At 43.4% G+C, this 21,162-nt stretch overlaps 1 protein-coding gene across 3 annotated transcripts in view; it reads right to left on the reverse strand.

The window, feature by feature from the left end:
• FYN (FYN proto-oncogene, Src family tyrosine kinase) overlaps positions 1-21,162 on the reverse strand; it is a 204,055-nt gene that overhangs the window by 172,735 nt on the left and 10,158 nt on the right. For 2 of the 3 annotated variants that reach the window (XM_019735019.2, XM_019735015.2), the window contains exon 2: positions 3,004-3,043. The exons of the other annotated variant lie outside the window; for it this stretch is intronic. The gene's annotated coding sequence lies outside the window, so the exon portion shown is untranslated. The remainder of the gene's footprint in view (positions 1-3,003; positions 3,044-21,162) is intronic. 3 annotated transcript variants of the gene reach the window in all.

Genomic DNA, 21,162 nt, shown 5'->3' on the forward strand with positions numbered 1-21,162 from the left:
ATTTTTAAAAATAAAACTGATTAAATTGAATCATCCTATTTAGTAATTTAAATCACGATTAAATGGATTTGATTAAAATAACATCTACTTTGGTCGTAACTACTCTCAAAGGGCTGACAGAGGTTTGGTTTTTATGTATCCTACATGGCCTTTGTGTACCATGATTAAAAGTATTTTGACACTTGCCTGGAGAGAGGCCCCTTTCATTTCTGTAGTTTCAATGAGACCAAGAATTTCTGTGTTGCTATTCCAATTTTTTTTTCAGGGTTTAGATAGCTGCCTTCTGGCTACAAATATGGCCACAAATACTATTGTCTATTTGACGGACACAGAGACCTCCCCAAATAAAAATTGTCACTCAGAAAGAAACTAGAAATATCACCTCCTGCTTTAGAGTTGTTTCCTTTTTTTCAGTGAATTCCTTGAAACATGTTAGTCTGTAAATGTAGAATGCATGCTCCATTTTTCAGTGTTTCTTTTGTTTTAGCAAGTCCCAAGAGAAATGATAAAAATATCCTGCATTCTTATTGTGGGACTAACAGTCTCATGAAAACAAAATCTGGTTCTAAAGAGTTGAGAGTTCAAAATATGAGACTGTCTGAAACCAAGCTTTAAAGCCACATGTACGTGATTCCTACACAGCTGGTTAAGAGGTGGAAACATTAATCCATGTTTCCATGGGTCAGAAGGTCAGCAGTGCTTACATGAGGTGTCCAAAGGCTTGAGAATGCTGGTTGCTGGGGAGACATGAGGCTGTGTCTCCAGTGGGAATGTGGGGGTTGGTGTTGGAGTGTACCATCTCACTGTGTGCACTGGTTGCCATAGGAGGGAGGAGAGTGAGAAGAAGAGCATAAGCGAACCCTCTGCCATCTGTAGAAATCGTTGCTTCCTGAATGGAGTGGAGGGCTCACCAAGTGTGTGTGGGGACTGGAGAAGGCAACTCCCGTTATAGATGGAAGTCCCGTCGGCCTTCTCTGATACACACGCTTAGGGCTGCCAGCCTCAGGGCCTTCGGGATACTAGTGTAGCCCCAGAGCCTATAGGATGCCAAGTTAGCGTCCATTCTCTACGTCCCCTGCTCCAATCTCACACATGTCCTACTGGTGATCAGGCATCGGGAAAGACCAGACTCTGTATCACTAAGTAAAGACCAGGCTTCATGCATTCTGCTTTCCTGGTGACTGGGATTCAGGAAAATGAAATGGCTTTGGATTGGGGGAACGGGGGGGTGGGGGGGGGAAGGGGAGTGTTTAGGAGGAAGGAACTTGATTCGAGTTCTGTTTTGGTCCTGAAAAAGAGACCAACTTACTCACGAGAAAAATGAGGTTCAGAGAGGAGAAAGGATTTGCTAAAGTCTTAGAGCACGTGAACAACAGAGCTGAAGCAAGCATTTAATTCATTCCACTCAAGGCTTCCCACTCCATGGACTGAGTCGTTCCGTCTGAGGGGCATTGGTTGTACTAGGAATATAAGTTAACAGATCCGCCCGCTCTGTAAACTGGACTTCCCCTCTCATGGTTGCAATATTCACCTCAGCCTGAGCTGCACGAGGCAGGGCACACACACACGCACAACCTGCACACTGGAGCAGCACCTGGCGTTTCCTGGACTGCTCCCCAGGGGTTCCAGCTGTTCTGTACTATATCATCCTGAGGTGGCTCCTGGCACCCAAAAGCTCCAGCTTGCTGTGAGTCTGGCCTGGCCCAATAGGGCCACAGTGTTGCTCCCCCTCTGCCCCGCAGGGTATGCTTTTGCCAACCGCTGGCTTCCACGGCCAAAACCTAAGCACATAGGGATTGCAAAAAAAGCTCCCCTCTGCCTGGCCCTGACTAGATCCTTTTTATTTCCCCAAGTCCCCTTGGTTTGTATGAACTACGTGACTGAAAGTAGAACACAGGCCATTTTGTAGCAGCTGGTAGGTTGCATGGGTCAAAGGTCAGGGGTTGGTCATAACTGTTCTAGAACAATGTTTCAGATATGTACTTCCTCAACTTAAAGGTACATTGTTTGCATATGGAATGGCTCTCGTTTAGGGAGAAGAAACTCTCTTACACCCAGATTATTCAAAATGAGAAATAACCCCAAGTCATTCTCAGATGATGTAGTGGCAATCCCTGCGTAGCGAGCGAATCAAGGAATGTAACTCAGAACTGCTGACAAATTACACCCAAGGCAATGGGATTGGGTAGTGGAGCCTGGGGCAGAAAAGGATCCCATGGGTGGCTAGTGAGACTTAAGTCTAGCATTCAGGAAACCCAAGGCATCTGGGAGATGAGAGAGGAGCAGAAGCAGAGAAGACTCAGCAGATATTTGCAGAAAGGCTTCTTTCATGCATCCTCTGCATCAAGGAACTTTTCTGCATAGACCAGCCCTCAGTTTGCGCTCTCATAACCCCTTCTGCACAGCTCTATCTCATTATATACTAATTACCAGTGTACACATCTTTTACATTCATTCTTGTGTCAGTAGAGTCCAATGGTGTCTAATACCCAGTGGGCACCAAAAAATACTAAGCGGATGAAAGAACGACCTGTTACACAGTGACTGCAATTTGAAGGTACAGCTAGGGCAAAAGTAAGCAGCAGCCATCTGAGAGAGGAGAAAAACAATGGATGGACTAAAGGGGACTTCCCTTAGCCAGTGTGAAGACAGAGAGCTTCCCGTCCCTCACTAGACCCTGAAGGCTCGTCAGCCACTGAACAGCTGTTCCATTCTATTTCTGGGGTCTATTTAGCTATAAGACATATCTTACAGCTAAAACATATGTTATCATACTTATCCAAGTTGAGTGTCACAACTAAGGGAGGGGGAAAACAGCAGATTCACCTCAGTGAGCTGAAACTTTCTATTTCATACACCAGCTCCCCTGCCAACTCTACTTTTCTCTTAGAAAACTGTGGACTCAGAGTCACAGTCCCAAATTCAATGTGGACCAAGTCTTGGGTCCCAATGGGACCTTAATTTATAAGGCATGTGCTCTCAGGGCAGAACTTGTCAACTTACTTTTTCCACGTTTAGATCAGCATTCTGCTTCTTCAAAAAACTGTAGAAGAAAAAAAAAATAGACATCAAACGAGAACTGAGCACTCTGCCTGTAAACCACCCACAAAATGCCACCATAGAATTTCCATTTGCCACAGACAATTTGCCCACAAATTTTTTCTCGTTCACACAATTGTTGCTAAGTCACAGTTGCCACAAACACCTGCCTGAAACTGCAAAGACCTGGCCCTGTACCACCAAAGGAAATCAGCATGAGACTTTAACTTTCAGGAGCCAGGAAAGATAAGAATGAAAGTACTGAATAAGTACACACACACACACACACACACACACACACACCACAGCCCTTCTTCAGAGTATCTACAAGTAAGTCATCCATAGTTTGGACACACTGAAAGTGTGTCTTCCAAGGTCTTGCTCAACTTACCTCTTGTCTTAAATATCCCCCTAGCCCTCAGCACCTATCTGCCCCCATTCTTGCAATTTGAAGGGACAACTAGAGCAGGGGTAGGCAGTAGCCATCTGAGAGTGCCATCTGACTGTGGGTGGGCCTCCCTGTCAAACAGTCTTCTTGGGATGACCCCTGTTTCCCAGCAGCTGGGGTTCTCCTCTCTGGGAGGCTTGCCAACCCACCCGCCTGCACCAACTTGTCCACAGAACCCTAGCCTTAGGATTACCTTAGAACCTTGTGCCAAGGCCCTGGCAAAGCTGAATGCTGATTCTGATGGCACCCATGCCCATTTCACATTAATCTTTAAAATGCTAGCAGTGGGATGGCAGATTTCCAGTTTGCTCACACACTCTGTCTACGACCTGCCAGTATTGTAGTCCGCCATTTATTATCTGCAATTTTAGCTGTTTGGACAGAACTTCAGATTATTAAGGTGTCTAAAGAGAACAATAAAAATAGTTGAATGGAATTATGTTGACAACTATATGTTTAAGGCAGAAAGTGAAAGATTTGAGGAATCTGAAAGAAAGAAAGAAAGCAGAAGTAAATTTTCCTACCTTAGTAGAGACTTAAACTTTTTCCAACATAATTCTTAGCATCTTTCTTCCTGGTCCATGGTTGAACACACTCCCATCGTAAATTACTATCCCCATCAAAACCATCCCCCCTACACACACACACACAAGTTAACTTTTGTGCTGGTTGAAACGATGCATAATTAACAGTAACATCTTTGTGCTGTTTGGTCAAAGATGACTCAGAATGAAGGAAAGAAAAATGACCATGGGTAAGAGAATTAGAAACTCATATATTGTTTCTACAGACGGGCATTCAAATCATGAACCCACTGCAGACATGCACGAGAGCTGGCATCTCCATGGGAGGGAGAGGACGTGCTAATCAGCATCTTGCCACGACAGCCTGTAGTGTGGCAACCGTGCCATCCCATCTCTTTCTTCTGAGACGTGCTATCTGTCCTGTCCTAACCAAGATGATGCCACTGGGCAATATATGCCTTTTCTTCTGGTTAACCCACTGAGATCTAGACACAGCCGAGCTGTCAAAAATGGGAATTCCCTCTGTCCAGAAATTTTAACTGGCCTTACTGCAGCCAGAAAAGAGTAATTCAGTACTATGAGAACTTTCCACCAAAGGGAACATGTATATAGTGCAAGTCTGACTTCCATTCTTGCACACTTCCAGAGGTTTAGGAAGGTTGCCATTCTGATTTGTAGAATGGAAAGTTTCTATTTGCAGGGTGAAAGATGTCTTCACCTGTCACAGAAAGAGCACCTTTTCCCAAAATAGTGAGGAAACTGAGCCCCTCTCATGCATACCGCATAGGATGCCCAACTGAATAGCAGGGTCTGAAAGAAGGAGACTTCACTCCACAACACTTGAGCAACCAGTACCAAAAGGACAACTGAAAGACCATTTGGGGCTGCTGGCTCACCACGACTGCGCAAGGAATCTTATCTGTATATGTATACACAGCATCATCTGATTTCTCTTTCAGGCTTACTACAGGTGGAGTTAATTAACAAAGACAATACATATCTGTATCATCCTACAGCCATAAACTACCGTGTTTCCCTGAAAATAAGACCTAGCTGGACCATCAGCTCTAATGTGTCTCTTGAAGCAAAAATTAATATACGACCCGGTCTTATATTACATAAGACTGGCTATTATATTATATTAGATCCGGTCTTATATTATAAGAAGATCGGGTATTATATTATGTTATATTGTATTATATTATATTATATTAATTATATTATATTATATTATACTATATTATATTATACCCGGTCTTATATCAAAATAAGACCGGATCTTATGTTAATTTTTGCTCCAAAAGACGCATTAGAGGTCTTATTTTCGGGGAAACACAGTAGAAAGATGTCACAGCTTTAACTTCAAAGACTCCCAGCAAGCACACGCGACCTGAGGTATTTTTAGGCACCAGCTCTTGTCTCAAAGAGGATACGAATGGATGAAACAGAATTTCCCAAAAGTAAAATTCACATGACAACCCCATCTAGAATGAAGAGTAGCGTTGGTTTTTAAAACCAGGTATAGCTTTCTTAAATTAAGGCTGTGTTTCTGAAAAGTTGGGAATAAATAAATTTTGATCATCAAGTGGTTCAAGTGAAAGAGAGGCACGTTTTATTTAAACGACTCCTATACTGTTTTTCAAAAATCATTACAAAAAATTAACCAAATATTCTCCTACTTTATTTGAAATCAAGATTTTGGGAATATTCAAGTTTGAAGTTTCCAAGGTTTAAGGCAAGAAAATTCCCCCCCTCCCCCCCATCTGTGTGTGTGTACAGATACACAAGTGCTTATGTACTTACACAGACATTTTAAATAGTTGCCTATGTATTAAATTGTGGGCTTGAGGGCATTAGGGTATTTTCCATGCTTTTATTTTTCCCGCTGAAGTAGTACTGATGTTTTGTTTGAGAAATATGACTGAAGTGACCCAGATTCCCCAGTGTGAAAGGCTCGTCTATAAATGCTGCAAATGTGTGACCCACTGCAGGAGCAGAAGCCAAAGAACAAGGCCCTGACCAAAATGAACGATAGTAGTCACCCCCTCGCCCCGTCCCTTTATCTACAGTTTCACTTTCCATGGTTACAGTTACCTGCAGTCCTAACATATTAGATGGAAAATTACAGAAAAAAAGCAACTCATAAATTTTACATTGCGTGCCCAAAGGTTTTTCTCCCAGTTCGGGGCACACTTCTGAGGAGCACATGAGCTCGTGCTCCGTCCCGGCCTGGACGAGCATCACCTCGTTGCCCAGCATCTCCAGGCCTGCACATTTCCCGCCCGTTAGTCACTTAGTAGCTGTCTCAGTGATCAGTGCTTGTGTTCAAGTAACCCTTATTTTACTTGATAATGGCCCCAAAGCACAAGAGCAGGGGTGCTGACAATTCAGATACGCTGAAGAGAAGATGTCAAGTGCATGTATGTGTAGGAAAAAACAGTATATATCGGGTTTTGTACTATCCATGGTTTCAGGCATCCATTGAGGGTCTTGGAATGAATCCCCTGAGATAAAGGGGGGACTACTGTAGTCCCAACTATTTAGATCAGATCAAATCTACCATCTTTGGAAGAATACATACAGATTCTTATTTTTAGAGAAAACTCTAAAAATAAAACTGAGAAGCCTTCAACTTTAAGAGCCCTCTCTCTCCCTCTCTCTCTCTGTCTCTCTCTCTCTCTGTCTCTGTCTCTCTGTCTCTCTCTCTGTCTCTCTCTCTGTCTCTCTCTCATAGCCATCCCTTGTAATTCCAAATGCCTAGGGGACATCTCCGATAGGCACCCACCAAAGGCCCTTACTGGAAGGGCAGGCTAAGGGATAACCAAACACAGTCACAGGGGCAAAGGCCACATGTTCAGAGAATGACAAGAGGCTTGGTAGTGCCACAGGACAAAGAAGACGGGAAGAGGATGGTGGTAGGCCAGTGGGAGAAAGGTGGGAAACTAAAGCAGAGGCCAGATCGTGAGAGAAGGCACATGCCAGCTAAGAAGTCAGCCAGGCAGGGGCGCACTTCTGCACTGACCAGGGTATTTTTAACCTACCCCGATCCCACGAAGAGGCAGAAAAACAGATGCAGCCCCCAGCATATTCCTGAGCTAAGCTTCGTCATTTCAACCTCACCAACCCTGCTGGAGAAGTATAATTTTCTCCTAATCGGCCTTCAGGGCCCAGGACAAAAATCACCCTTTCACTCTTGTTTCTTTTGGTCCCACTTCTACACAGAACTAGATTCCCTCTCCTCTGTGTTCTTCCAGCACTTGATGCAGTCAGTACCTGTTTCAGGGTCTCCCCTGCTCAAATGCCAGCTTGTCTGTGACCAGGACACACTGATCACAGTGCCTGCAACACAGTGGGGGCTAGTGTCATCTCTGCTGGTGGAAGGGTGAAGGGTAAAGAGGGGCGGTGACAGGTAACTAAGGAAGAAATGATTAACAGGGACGAAGGGAATGAAATGGCGCGAGATCAAGCCGACCTTGCTCCCTCCTGCATGGATGAGGAGTGTGTGCTGTGTGTGCCACGCAGCATACACAACACAGCCATAACCAGAAGATGACCTTTCCTTTAAATTTGGTCCTGTATCTTGAGCTATAAATAAAGTGATCTCATCCGGAGATTTTGTTGTTTTTAATATTACCCAGTGCGTCCCCTTTTGCTTATAAAATGTGATTGAGAAACTGAAATTCAATACTTTAGAGTCATAATCACATCTCATACGTGAGGGAGGATACTGAAGGGCCACGACAAAGCCAACATTTAAATCCTGGTTTGGGTTTTGGTTTAATTATTTTAAGAAAAGGAAGGCTGAGGGAAAAACAAAGTATACTTTGCTCTTGCCACAGAATCTTCTCTATTCCCAAGTCAACCCTTTCTACTACTTACAAAAGATTTCAAACCTTCATTGACCTGCCAAAACACATCTGCACATTACTAGACATGTCTTCACATCTGAATGGCATTTTTCTGTTCCAGCGAGCATAGCTCTATTCAATCAAAACTAAAGTGAGAACCTCAGACTGTCCTTGGTGTGATGTGGGTGGCGACGAAGGATAAAATGGCTATTCAACAGTAACTCCCATATCAAGCGTGTCAACAGGGGCAGTGTTCCTTCATTTATTCTTAACTTAGGACCCAAGGCACAAGAAAGACCAGGCAGGGCCAGACTCTGCCACGATTCCAAAGAAAGCTGAGACACATACAGAGTGGACACAGAAGCTCTTCAATGTTCTCTGGTGAAGGGCTGGCCCCTGGCTCCCTGCCTGCAGCCCAGGAACAGGCCCCCTCTTACAGTGGGCTCCCAGAGGCCTTTGCAGCTGCACAGACACGCAGTGCAGTGCTTGAGACCATCCATGCTCAGCGTCACCACACTCTCCTATGTACCCAACAGCTGGGGCAGGCCCCAGAGACAGGACCCAGCTCAGACAAAGCCCTTTGTTAGGGGGTAGTCTTCATTGCCCCGTTTCCCGAGGAAAAATGTATTTTCCTCCAGCCATTCAATCCAGCCCTCGGCTAGCTCATTATCCTGTATCCTCCTGCACACGCGAACCTTCTAACAAGGCTTGAGATGGCAGCACCGCAGCCTCTTCTCCCATCTCACCCCACTCTTCATACAGATGCAGTTACAAGTGCATATTCAAAACAGTACAGGCATAGGGCAGTGACAGAATTGAAAATAAGTCGATGCCACCCAAGAGAATCTTCATTCAGCACATTGACATCAAGGGGACCCCTGAAGGAATTCAAAGGAAAGGGGCTCCTCTGGGGGAGGAGCAAACGGGCTGGGGACACCCTGGAGTCTCCCACATGGGAGGACATCACAGGGCTCGCCCAGTGTCATACAGACTCTGGCTCACTCTTACTTCTTTTACATAAATATCCATTTGCCTCATTGAAAAAGGAACGCATGCTCACTGAAACTCTGGACCCCCTGTTGTTATGTTGGAGCGCTTCCCTCAGCCAGTTCTTCTATGAGCATAGAGATGTCCTCACTTCCCTGCAGCACCTCATCCCGCACAGACAACTTCCTGACAGAGGCAACCAAGAGGGGGCGGCGCCTCAACTCTGAACAGTGCACCTCGACCGACTACCTGCAGGGTCTTTCTCAATTAGTAGAGTACAAAACGTCGGCTGTACCACCTAATGAGGCCTCTCACCACTGACCTATAAATTCTCACCACTGACCTATAAATTCTGTGTTTCAGAACACAGAATTCGGGGCCACAGCCCTGAAGCAGTCTGCTTGGAAACCAACTTTCATCCTAGCTCTGCTATTGTATTTATCTGCTCTGTAAATGGGTGGAGGGAAGGGGGTGCAGTAACAGTCACATATTTAAAAAACACACAGGGGCCTGGCCAGCAGGTAGAATAAATGAATAAAGTAGGTAAGATGGGGGGTGGGGGAGCTGACGAGCCCCATCCCGAGAACAGCTGCAACACTACTTGTGCAGGCTGTTGTCAGCAGAGAATGTAGGCTTGGTTTTGCCAGAACTTCCTTTTTTTTTCAAGAGAAGCTGGAAATCTCAGTTTTTATACAAAACTGTGCAATTTTAAAGTGTCCATTTAAATTTTTTAAACGCGCTATGCGGCCCAATAAAACATAAATGAGGGTATTTTCCAGCTATCTTTGTAAGTCATAAGATCTACGCCATGGTTTCTCTTTCTGTTAAATACGAACTTGACTGCTATCTGCCCTCCACGCGGGATTTACTGAAGAGCGCAGAAGGGGGTTTTATTATCATACAACAAAATAACCCACGTACATTCAGATGCACAAAGCAGGGTTACATTATCCATTTTTTTTAAAAAACAAACCAGGGTTTACATATACTCATACATAGGCTTAACGTTTGGTAGAATTATTTTAAATGTATACTTAGGTATGTTAGCTTCTAAATGAACAAAAGAGGTAAACTGTAATAGCTTTAGCGGGCAAGGGTTTGACCCATTAGATGAAAGGGTGGGGTGAGAGCCTGACTGTAACGGCTCTGATTTTCAAGCAGACGCTGTGTGTAGAAGGTAGAGTAGACAATACCTCTCAAGAAGCACTGCAGGCTTGGGCAGCAGAGAAGCAGGTACTTAACAGAGGAGAGCACAACGAAGGTGAAGATAATGTATTTAAGAATGGATGAAATAACAAAGATTTTATGTTCATGGACTGCATCACGTTATAGCAAACAAATCTGACTAGTACCAACTGAAGGAATTGCATCAGCAAAACACTAGACAGTGTTGGGGGCAGTAAAAATATTATTAGTAAGAATGAAGAAGCCAAGATCTAGTTATACAGGTTTTCCTAAAAACAAAGTCAGAAAAAAAAAGGAGGAAAAAAATCTTTACTACAACACACATTGCCCCACATTTTATACCGTGCCATTTCTGCATTTGTCCTTTTTAGCCTAGTTCTAGCACAGTCTCTCTTTGCTGAAATACATTAGTTGCCATGGAAACGATGTCATAGTGTGTGAAACCATTTACCGTCCTTGGAAAGGCATTCATGATAACATTGAACAGCAGCATGTTTTAAAAAGACATCCAACAGAAAACAGTTGTGTCAGAACACAAGATCTCAAAATTGTGACTTAAAAAGTATTCCTCTACCACCATTGTATGTCCCCGTTTCCCCCACATCAACCAGAGAAACATTTCTCCCCCTCATGTACACCAAGTGTCCCTAAAACAAAATCTCTGACCTTAATGTTAGTGAAAACAATAGGCTCCCTAGAATTCACACTTACCTCCCCCGGAGGGGAGGGGCTAGGAGACTTGTAGAAACAGAATGGTCTGCAGGCCTCACAACACCTCTGGCTAACAGGGAGGATTTAATCCTGTGATACATTCTGCTGTCCAACTTTGTTATGACATGTAGATATAATATTTAGGACACAGATTTGGACTTGAATTTCCTTATTGTTATGAATTAGAAAGACACTCCCTCTTTTTTTCTATCATCAACTCAAAGTAAACTGTGTTCACTCCTTTGAGAAAATATATCAAGCAGCTCTCAGGTGAGCCAGGCAAGGTATGTGTCCCCAAGAAGCTTAAAATCTAGTGGGGCCAGTTGGAAGAGGGTAGGGGCATGAGTGTCCTCCGGGGCCAGGGTGAAGAGCTGGACTTCACGCCAACTGTGAAAGGAAGGCTGAGGGGTTTGACCCAGTAATGTGATCTCATATAGACTTGTGAAAGCTCACTCAGCTGTTGTGGGAAGGGGGTTTGGGAGTCAATAGGAGAGGAGGGCAGAGTCGTAATTGCCATCAGAATAGCCCAGACAAAGGAGGATGGTGCAAAGCAGATGGAGAAATGTGATCTCTAACTAGGGGGCCCTCACACCTTGGTTTGTTTGTGCAAGTGCTAGATTACACCTATTGTTCCAGCAGCCAGCGGGTTAAACATGTGTCCAGATGATTCATTTTTTTAAACCAAATATTATTAACAATAGTTGCATTAAAATGCACCAAGACTGGGTTTAGTAATCTCCACTTTGCACGTCCAGTTTCAGCCATACTCTTGCCTTGCAGGGGATGAGACAACTGCATGGTGAAGAGAGTTTTTTGCCTTAACAAGAATTAAATCTGAAAGGTGACCAATGACAATCCCTCTCGTTCCCTGTCCTTTCCAATCTTGGCATAAGCAAACACCTCCCTTTCAAGGACAACACGCAGGATGCTCACCAATAAAACAAAGAGCACTCGAACACGCGCAGCTAAGGAGCGCTCACTCCCCCCAGTCTCGATTCTACCGGACACTGAATGCACCGAGCAGGTGTGTGGTGACTCATGCTGCAGCCTGGGAGGTACAAACCACTTGTCAGAAGGGTCAACAGGAATCACAGAAAGGGGCAGCTTAGGTGTACATGAAATAGTTGCAGGAAGTATGCCTTCTCGAGAATGGTGTGAATGCTCTCGAATGGTGTGAATGCTCTCATCACAGTGTTTTTGTCATTTATTAGTGGTTATGCTATTTTACTTTGCAATATCCCTGTTAGCAACACGTTAAAAAAGCAAAAAAAAAAAAGCAAATTTAACGAAAAGTTGAGTACCGAATTTGTTTTTCAAGAAGGGATAATGAATGTTAACTGACACAAAATGTTTGTTAGTATTTATTACCTACCATGGGAGTCACAGTGATATTATTCATTAAATAAATCATAAGTCACAAATCTGCTAAGGAAGCATCAGAAACTACTTCAAATGTTACTAGCTATTATAATAAGACTGTGCCCGAGAATGACCAATTTAACACATGCAGCAATGGCAACAGCACTCCAGGAAGCGTGACTTTTCTTTCAGATCAAATGGCTGCTTTTCCAAGTTGACTCTGCTTATTTTTGAGTTCAGGTTTTTTTGTACATATATAAAAAGTGAAGTGATAGTTTTAATGTGTTGGTTTCATTAGAAGAAGAAAAAAACTTCACAAAAAAAGTTAAATGATTCCAGCTTTATGTTATATTAACAGGTGTTTTAAACAGAAAAATCAATTAATTCCAATAATGGTTTGATTTTTTTCCCCCCATCTATTTCCTGGGATCAAAATAAGGCTTGTGGAAGTTCATTCTGTCATAGGTGGACCACCTCATGTTCTCGTGAATGCTACTGTAAACTGTGAAAAGTTTAACAGAAGAGATGAAATTATCTATTTTAGCAGTCTAACACAAATACAACTTTTGTGATGCTAAAAACAATTGTCTTCACTAAATCAAGAAACTTATTGAGCAGAAAGACTTGGAATTGGGTATGGCATATGCATAATTCATAACTACATTCAAACAAGTGGCTATATCCTACCAAATGCAAAAGAAACTATAGGTGGAAAAATTGGCAAATAATTGAAAAACTGAACTACAAAATTTTTGTGACAAAGTGTTTTGTGAATACAAAAAACACTTCAGCATGGTGGTGTATGCCTTCTATTTTGCCGCCTGTAATCATTACACAGGTTTTAGAAATGTTTAAGAAATGACTCCCTAGGGGCAGATGAGAGGCTCAGTTGAGAGCGCGAGCTCTGGGCAACAGGGGGGCCGGTTTGATTCCCACAAGGGCCACTGAGCTGCACCCTCCGCAACTAGAATGAAGTCAATGAGCTGCCGCTCAGCTCCCAGGTGGCCAGCTGACTCAGTTGGTTGGAACGCGGGCTCTCAACCACAAGGTTGCTGGTTCGATGCCCACAAGGAATGGTAGGCTGTGCCCCCTGCAGCTTACAACAGCAACTGGACCTGGAGCTGAGCTGCACCCTCCACAACTAAGATTGAAAGGATAACCACTTGACTTGGAAAAGTCCTGGAAGTACACACTGTTCCCCAATAAAGTCCTGTTCCTCTTCCCCAATAAAATCTTTAAAAGAAAAAAGAAATGACTCCCTAAAATCAAACTAGGTGTGCCATAATGGTATGACAGATGAATCCTGTAAAGTTTGGGAGAATTCTCCTCCAAAACAGTTGGAAATCTTTGATTAAAGCAGTAACACTTTAGCTTTTAAAGCCTTTAACCAATTCCAGTTAATGAAAACAAGGCTTGCAAATAGGAATATGTTGAAATTTATCCCAACAAAGGCAAAGGAGGAGCTAAACACATTAAATTATGAGAACTCGAGTACATAGTTTCCAAAATTTAATTCTGCAACTGTATTATGTTTTGGAGTAGCTCGACTTCTGGGGATCTGTTGATGGTGCTCCCCGTTTTAATTGGATACATTTTCATTCTGTACCAGAACAGAGTGAAGTTACGAAGCTCTGTGATTGTCTGTCATTTAAATGTGATAAAACATTCAAAAGGACTATAGAGGAATACATTTTCATGAGTTTTGCCTTATAAAAATACTTACTGAAGGTAAGAATCCTGAAAGGGGATAAAAGAACTGTGATGATATTTGGGCTAAAATATTTACTAATTTCAATATGAAAAAAAAATCAGTCTGAGAGAAGCCTCCATTTAGCAGAATTTGTTCTCAGCTTATGTGTATCTGTAGAAAGACCTATTTTCTCAGTTAAAAATATTATGAAGTATCCATAAATGCCAATCAAAGACAGTAACAATTTCAAACATTAACTATAAAACACAACTTTGAAGGAGACTGCAGGCAATACTATGAGAAAATCAAAAACAATTCATTCTTCATAAAAAATACCAGTGACATGAGTATTAGAGACACATGGCTACAAAGCTGAGTGAATATGTACCAAGAATAATTACTATCTTATGTTCTTTATAAAAAGTTTTCATCTTTATAAAGTTTTTTTTTCTGTAATGTATATGTACATGTTTTTAATTTTAAACATTTTATTATTTATTTATTTATTTATTTTAAATAGGATAGGAGGTGTTTTTATTTATTTATTTTTTAACTGGGGAATATTGGGGAACAGTGTTTTTCCAGGACCCATCAGCTCCAGGTCAAGTCATTGTCTTCAGTCTAGCTGTGGAGGGAGCAGCTCACTGGCCCATGTGGGAATCAAACCGGTGACCTCGGCATTACGAGCTCGGCGCTCCAATCTCCTGAGCCACCAGGCCAGCCCTAAACATTTTATTTTTGATAATGTTTTCAATAAAACTATTTCATAGGTCCAAAAGATTATAAAAATGATCTGTCAGTTAATAAACCAACATTTTTAAAAAATCTATAATTTGAATTATTTCACTGACTTCTTTCAATAAATGTTATGGTCCCCTATCTCCGGCTCTCTTGGCTCCCACTGACAGATGAGGAAAAATAAGAGATGCAGTAATGTTCTGAGAAGATGTGCTCACAGCATCACAGTAATTTTCTAGTAGGAAAATACATAAGCAGTATCCCAACAGGCAACTTCCCACCTCACTCCGCCCCACCCAACGCATGCTTTTTAAAGCAAGACTAAAGATTTCCTTTTCAAAATTACTAGGCATTTCAAGAAACAGCAGGTTTTAAAACATCTTCTTAAACGTAGCATCATTCTTGTATAAATGTCAAAGAGAAATGAAATGTAATTAAAAAGAGCTAACTGGTTTTTTTCCCCCTCTCTCATTTGAGTGTTCTAGTAACTACTTATGAATTATACTTGGAAATGAATCCCTTCATAAACTCATGCTTTATTTAGTCCATGAAGATGGAATAAAAATGAAGAGCTTCTCCCCTTACAGTCTGTCAGAGAGTATAATTTCTAGTATTTACTCCAATACCTTTAAAATATGGAACTGAAGGACCACACCCAGTAAAGAGTCTCTTCTTGTCTATTTCCAGCACCACAGTAAGTTCATTGGAGAAAGGCCTGAAATTCTTTTTTTTAAATAATTTTTCAAAAACAGCTGACGTATAGGATTAGTTTCAAGTATACAACATAGCGATTAGACAATTATATAACTTATCACCCCGATAAGTCTAGCACCCACCTGGCACCACACATAGTTATTACCATATTATTGGCTATGCTGTACTTTACACCTTTGTGACTGTTTTTATAACTGGCCATGTGCACATCTTAATCCCTTCCCCCTTTGTACCCATCCCCCCAACTCCCCTCCCATCTGACAACCATCAAAATATTTTCTGAATCTATGAGTTTGTTCTTGTTTTGTGTGTCCATTTATTTTGTTCTTTACTTTGTTCCACTTATAAGTGAAATCATACGGCATTTGTCTGAGAAAGGCCTGAAATTCTAATACTTCCCACGGACCTGAGGCTCCATGGCAACTGAGGTCCATAGTTCCAGGGCACTTGGAAGAACTGCCACTGGCTGAAAAACGGGAAGCCCCAAACCCCACCATACTTTGGAGTATCTGGTGGGCAACTCTGCTGTTTCAGAGGACAGATCTCTCCACTTCTTGTCCAAGATGAAGCTAGTACAGGGATGCTAACTCACGATTTCCTCAAAGGAGAAAGCGTATTATAAAAATGCAACGAAGTAAATTTGCCGCCCTCAGTAGCAGCAGCAATCATGTTAAAATACAGCTCAAATGCAGTGTGGCATGTCTGAAACTGACACTTACTAATCAGCTGTTTACGAAAGATGTTACTTCATTTCTGTGTAGTTGAATTCAACTTGATCACGACCATTGTATTTCTGCTTATGGTAGATAAAAAACCACCTTGCTACTTCCAGATAACTCAGCCTCTTTAATTTTAAAATTGTAGTTGCTTCAGCGCCATTAGTCAAATTAAATTAATCTCAAACTGAGATTAATCTCAAAAATGCTGTGCTCCTTTCCCTGTCTCTCCTTCCCCCAGTGGAAGATTACAGACCACCACAGGATGGGCCAAGGACCTGGTACAGGGGCCGCCCTCCGCGCCTCCCCTGGCCTCCTTGGGATGTCGCACCCCTGTGTCTCTGGGTGATCGCTTGGTTCTGTGGATGTGACTGGAGGACAGCTGCAGTCACGATGTCAGCCTGCCTTCAGCAAGTGAGACTGGCACAGTTCATTCTGTGCCTTCTTCATGCTGACCCCAGCCCTCGCCCACCCGGCTCCCTCAGCACCTCCACATCTGCCTGAGGGGACCACCAGGATTTGTCCTATGCCACCTGCAGGCTCTGGGGAACTGGCCGGGGATACCATCTCAGGGCTTGTTTCTGCCTAAACATGCCCCATTGCAGGGTGCACTACAAGGCACTTCCTTCCTTCCCAAGTTCGGGGGCAGGACGCAGGGTACAAGTCTGTCTGCATGCAGATTCTGCCCTACTCCCCTGGGGTGGGGCATGCCAGCAACCCGTTCATTTCCTATCTCTAGTCTCTGAATCACTACAGGCTCCATCCTCCAACCCAGAAAGGTATTTCCTCCTTCCGGCAGCCTCCCTCCTGCATGGCGTTCTGTACAATATATGCCAGGCCTTCTGAGATCTGGCTCCTTGGAATCCACAAATCATTTTCTTCTAACAAAGCCTGCCCCTTTTAAATGAAGGCCTGGGCTAACTGGTCTCTGAAACACGCTCCAAGGGCCTGTTTTGAAAGTGGAAAGCTGAACAATGTTTTCTTTGTTCTAGACTATAGTCTGTCCTCCCCCTGAAGTAATGGAATCCTTAGCCTCAGTGGGGGAGACTCCCAGGGCAACAAGAATTAGGAGGAAGGGAAAGTAAATTGAATCCCAGTTCAAAATATTACCTCCACTAAATCAGCCGGTCATAATGCAAGAGCTCAGAGGACCCAGAGCACTCATCCAGGATTTTAAAAAAGTACAACACACAAACATGTCATTCTTCTAGAAGACACTGTTTATACACATTTGAACCAAGGGCAAAGGGGCCTATGCCTTTCAGTTTCTTGAATTCTTTATATCCAATGTCCCGAATGTCTGTGCTACTGGTAAGTGGAAATCCCCTGAACAGGAAGCCACCCTGTTCGGTATCATCTCGGGACTCCACTTCCCGGGTGACCCCTCCCTCGGGCCTTCTCACCTTTGTCTCTCCCCCTCCACACCTGCTGTGTTCACTCATCACACCTCTACAACCGCAGGGCCTTCCTTACCTTAGCCAGCATCCCCTATCCAGCCTGAACCCGACTTTTAGGTGATTTAATTGATATTAATATTTTCTTCATTCTCTTAGAACATCCTCCGCACGCGACTATTCAAACTCATTTTCAACTCTAGGTCACCACAAGGTCAGATGTGCCTTTCCAGAGGGATAAGTACTGGGCTAGAGGGAACCATCAAACATATCTACGGATTCCAATGGGGCCTCACAATTTCTCTGTAATACTTATTATGTACCTACTAACACGTTATCCTATATTTCTGTGGCTGTTTGGACTTTTTCTGGATTCTGCAAGCCCCGCTCCCATCTCCAAATCTTCCACTGTCAGATGATGACCTGGCCTCCAGTTTTCCTGAAAAGTTTCAGGACATTCCACATCTTTACACTTCTTTCTTTTCACATAAAACTTGCACTGTATCTTCACCTATCGTACAGTGATAGTTAAAAATCACACATGTAAAGTACTGTGCCTGCCCTTTCGTGGGCATTCCAACTTGTAAATGCCTTTTTCATCTGTCCTTTCTCCTTCTGAATTACTGCTAGTTTTTATCTTTTTGAGGGCTATCGTGGATGGAATGTTGCCCCTCCCCCCAAATATGCCCATCTGGAACCTGTGAACGTGACCTTATTTGGTAAAGGGGTCTTTGCAGATGTAACTAAGAACATCGAGATGAGATCATCTTGGATTAGGGTGGGCCCTAACTCCAGGGACAAGTGTCCTTAAAAGAGAGGAGGCCATGGAAAGACACCCAGTGGAGAGAATACCATATGAAGATGGAGGTAGAAATTATAGTGACAGGTCTACAAGCCACGGAAAGCCCAGGATTGCCGGCAGCCACCAGAAGCTAGGGAAGAGGCATGGAACAGTCTCCTTCACCGATTCCAGAAGGAACCAACCCTGCTGACACCTTAATTTCAAGACTTCTGGCCTCCAGAACTGTGAGAGATTTGGTTGTTGTTTTAAGACACCCAATTGGGGTAACTCATTATGGCAGCCACAGGAAACAAATACAAGTGGTCCTTCTATATAATAACCATGATCTTGCCCTTACCAACTCTGTGTTGATCCCCTTGCATCCACTATCCCCCTCTCCAGCCTCACCAACATCACTCTCTTTAGTGGATCATTTCCACGTGTTCCAGCTCATTCAGGAGGCACTGAGAGTACAGCTGAGCATCCTGATGGGAGGCAGACAGCAGGGCTCTTCCCACAGCAGCAGTTCTGGATCTCAAGCGCATGGGAATGCTGTTGTGGGGGTGGAGGCCAGGGCGGCCATCCTGCAGCAGCAGGACCTCTGTCCCAGCTAGGCACGTGAAATCAGGGAAGGCAGCGGGGCTTGCCTTTGGCCGCAGACAGGGGACTCTCAACACGTTCCCAAAGTGACTTTTCCCACATGGCATGGTTGGGGCCAAGGTACAAATCAGAGAATGTTTGGGCCTGCAGTTTTCCAAGCGTCAATCCTCCTTGTATCACACTTAGCAAGGAACTAACCAGGAGTTACTGGCACCCACAGAGGCATCTGGTTCTGCTTCTTATACCACAGTCCTTATAGGTTCTTCCCAGCCTCTCCTCATTCGTCTTCAATGAGCATTCTCGCCTCTTAAGAGAACTACCTCCAACTCTTGGCAGTGTGAAACCAAGAACCTGTTGAACAACGACTATAAGACAGTGAGAATTACATGATCCTCATACTTATATGAAAAGAGTATGGTGTGGCGCGTTACCTATGCTTTGGCCCTAATTTGCAGACAAGACTCTGAGTTGGGATCACTGCATTTTCACCCAAGGAGGTAGAACATAAGGTGGAACCTAAAACATTATTGTGCAACCAAAATCTGGATTCTAAACCAATACTCCGAGGATCTGTCAATGCAGAGGACCCAATGATTTATCTACAAGAAGAAAATTTATTCAAGATGCATCTCAATTCTAGAAGGACTGAAACACTTGTAAGACCTCCCAACTCGGAAGCTTAGAATTGTGATCAACCAGCATTTAATAAATGCACAGTTTAGTGCAGTGTTACACATTGACCACAAAATGAATTAAACAAGCTGTACTCTTAGTTTTCTAGCAGCTTCCTATTGAAAATGGACAATATGGACACTAACATGAGTGAACATGAACAAACTGGACAAATATATGACATGGTGACATTACATGCCAGCTGGGGCAAAGTGCATTTTGTCAGTGGCGTGTGATCTCCCACGTCAGTGGTGGTTGTAGTGGTGGGGAGGAAGGTGGGAAAAGCACTGGAATCATACACAGTGCATGGTTAAGGAAGGAAAAACAGTTCACTACCACTTTCCAAAGACCATCACGACAGTTTAAACCGCAGTGAAGCACAGATACCACCTCCCCTGTCTTGGCTGCATTCACTGGTCTACATCCACAGAATGTGTTTTTCTTGGTCTCCATCCGTCAGATACATTAAACCTGGCATCCCAGTGAGGGCTAGGCAGGGGAAGCCATTAATGAGGAACCACGGAGAGCTATTCACAGGTAGCTGAGAAGACTCTTAATGACCAGCTGACAGCCATTGCCTGTTGTGCTGCTGTGTCGTTTGTTACACGTATTACTGAAGTAGTCTCTCCTCTCCACCAGGGAAAACGTTTTATAAGGCTTATTTTCAATCATTCTTTTGAAGGCTATACAACCAGAGACTGTGGTTGGGATACAGTGTGAAATCATTACTTTGTTGGACCTTAAGTATAGGCTGGAACCCTTCCCTCCCCTGCTAAGGAGATTCTTCAGATGGTGCCACTAACAAGTGAACAAAACACCAAGTGAACAAAATTAATGCCTAGAGAAGAAGGCACTCCCACAGTCAAAGCTAGGTTTTATATGGCTGAGGGACACAGTTAAATGCTACTTTGCGAGGCACAGAAGTGAGCAGGTGCATAATAGGTGAGCATCTGCTTTCTGCAGCTCCCGCAGGCACAACACTAGCCGTCCATGCTGCCATTCTTCCCTCTTCCATCATTTGCGACTGTGTTCTTCCAGGGTCCTCTCAATTTTGAACCATTCTGCATTTACCTTGGTCTTGGATGTCACTGTGTACTACTGGGACTTCCTATTGTTTTTAGTGAAAATCTTGTTGATGGAAACCTGATGGCAGAAAGCAAAGAAGTCACTATTTCCTTGACTACCCTAAATTTTTAGCAAAAAGCTTAAGATGAACAAAAGGTCTTGAAACACATTACCGTTCTGAAAATACAATGGTGGGTCCGAAAATAGTCTAGGACAATCACCGAACCTAAACCATGAGGGTCGTTAGAGAGTAAATCTGGTGCCATCAGAAACTACAGACGCTCGATGTCCAAGGAGATGGCAGCCTAGCCCCACCAATGGCTGGGGAGCCAGCTGTATATTTCAGTGCCCTGCCCGGGTCCTACCTGAGTAAAGACCTGCTGAGCATCTACACTACGAATGACACTGTGCTACCTGCTACAGAAGGACAGAAAAACAGGAAGGGGAGCAGCCAACAATAGTTTTGCACACGTGGGGTCAACAGTCTCTTGAGAAAACAGGTCCCACAGATATAGATTTCTAGACCTGCATTCTAGTCTAAACTAAATTAGTAACTGGATACCTGACCTTGGCGAGTCACAAAAATGCTCTATACCTTAGATTCCTTCTATCAGGATTTAACTAACAACATCAGTCATCATTTATTAGGAGGCAATCGAGACACATACGTGTTCAATGCAAGAGAACAAGG

This window comes from Rhinolophus sinicus, linkage group LG05 (assembly GCF_036562045.2).
Source record: "Rhinolophus sinicus isolate RSC01 linkage group LG05, ASM3656204v1, whole genome shotgun sequence".
In the NCBI taxonomy this organism is placed as follows: Eukaryota; Metazoa; Chordata; class Mammalia; order Chiroptera; family Rhinolophidae; genus Rhinolophus; species Rhinolophus sinicus.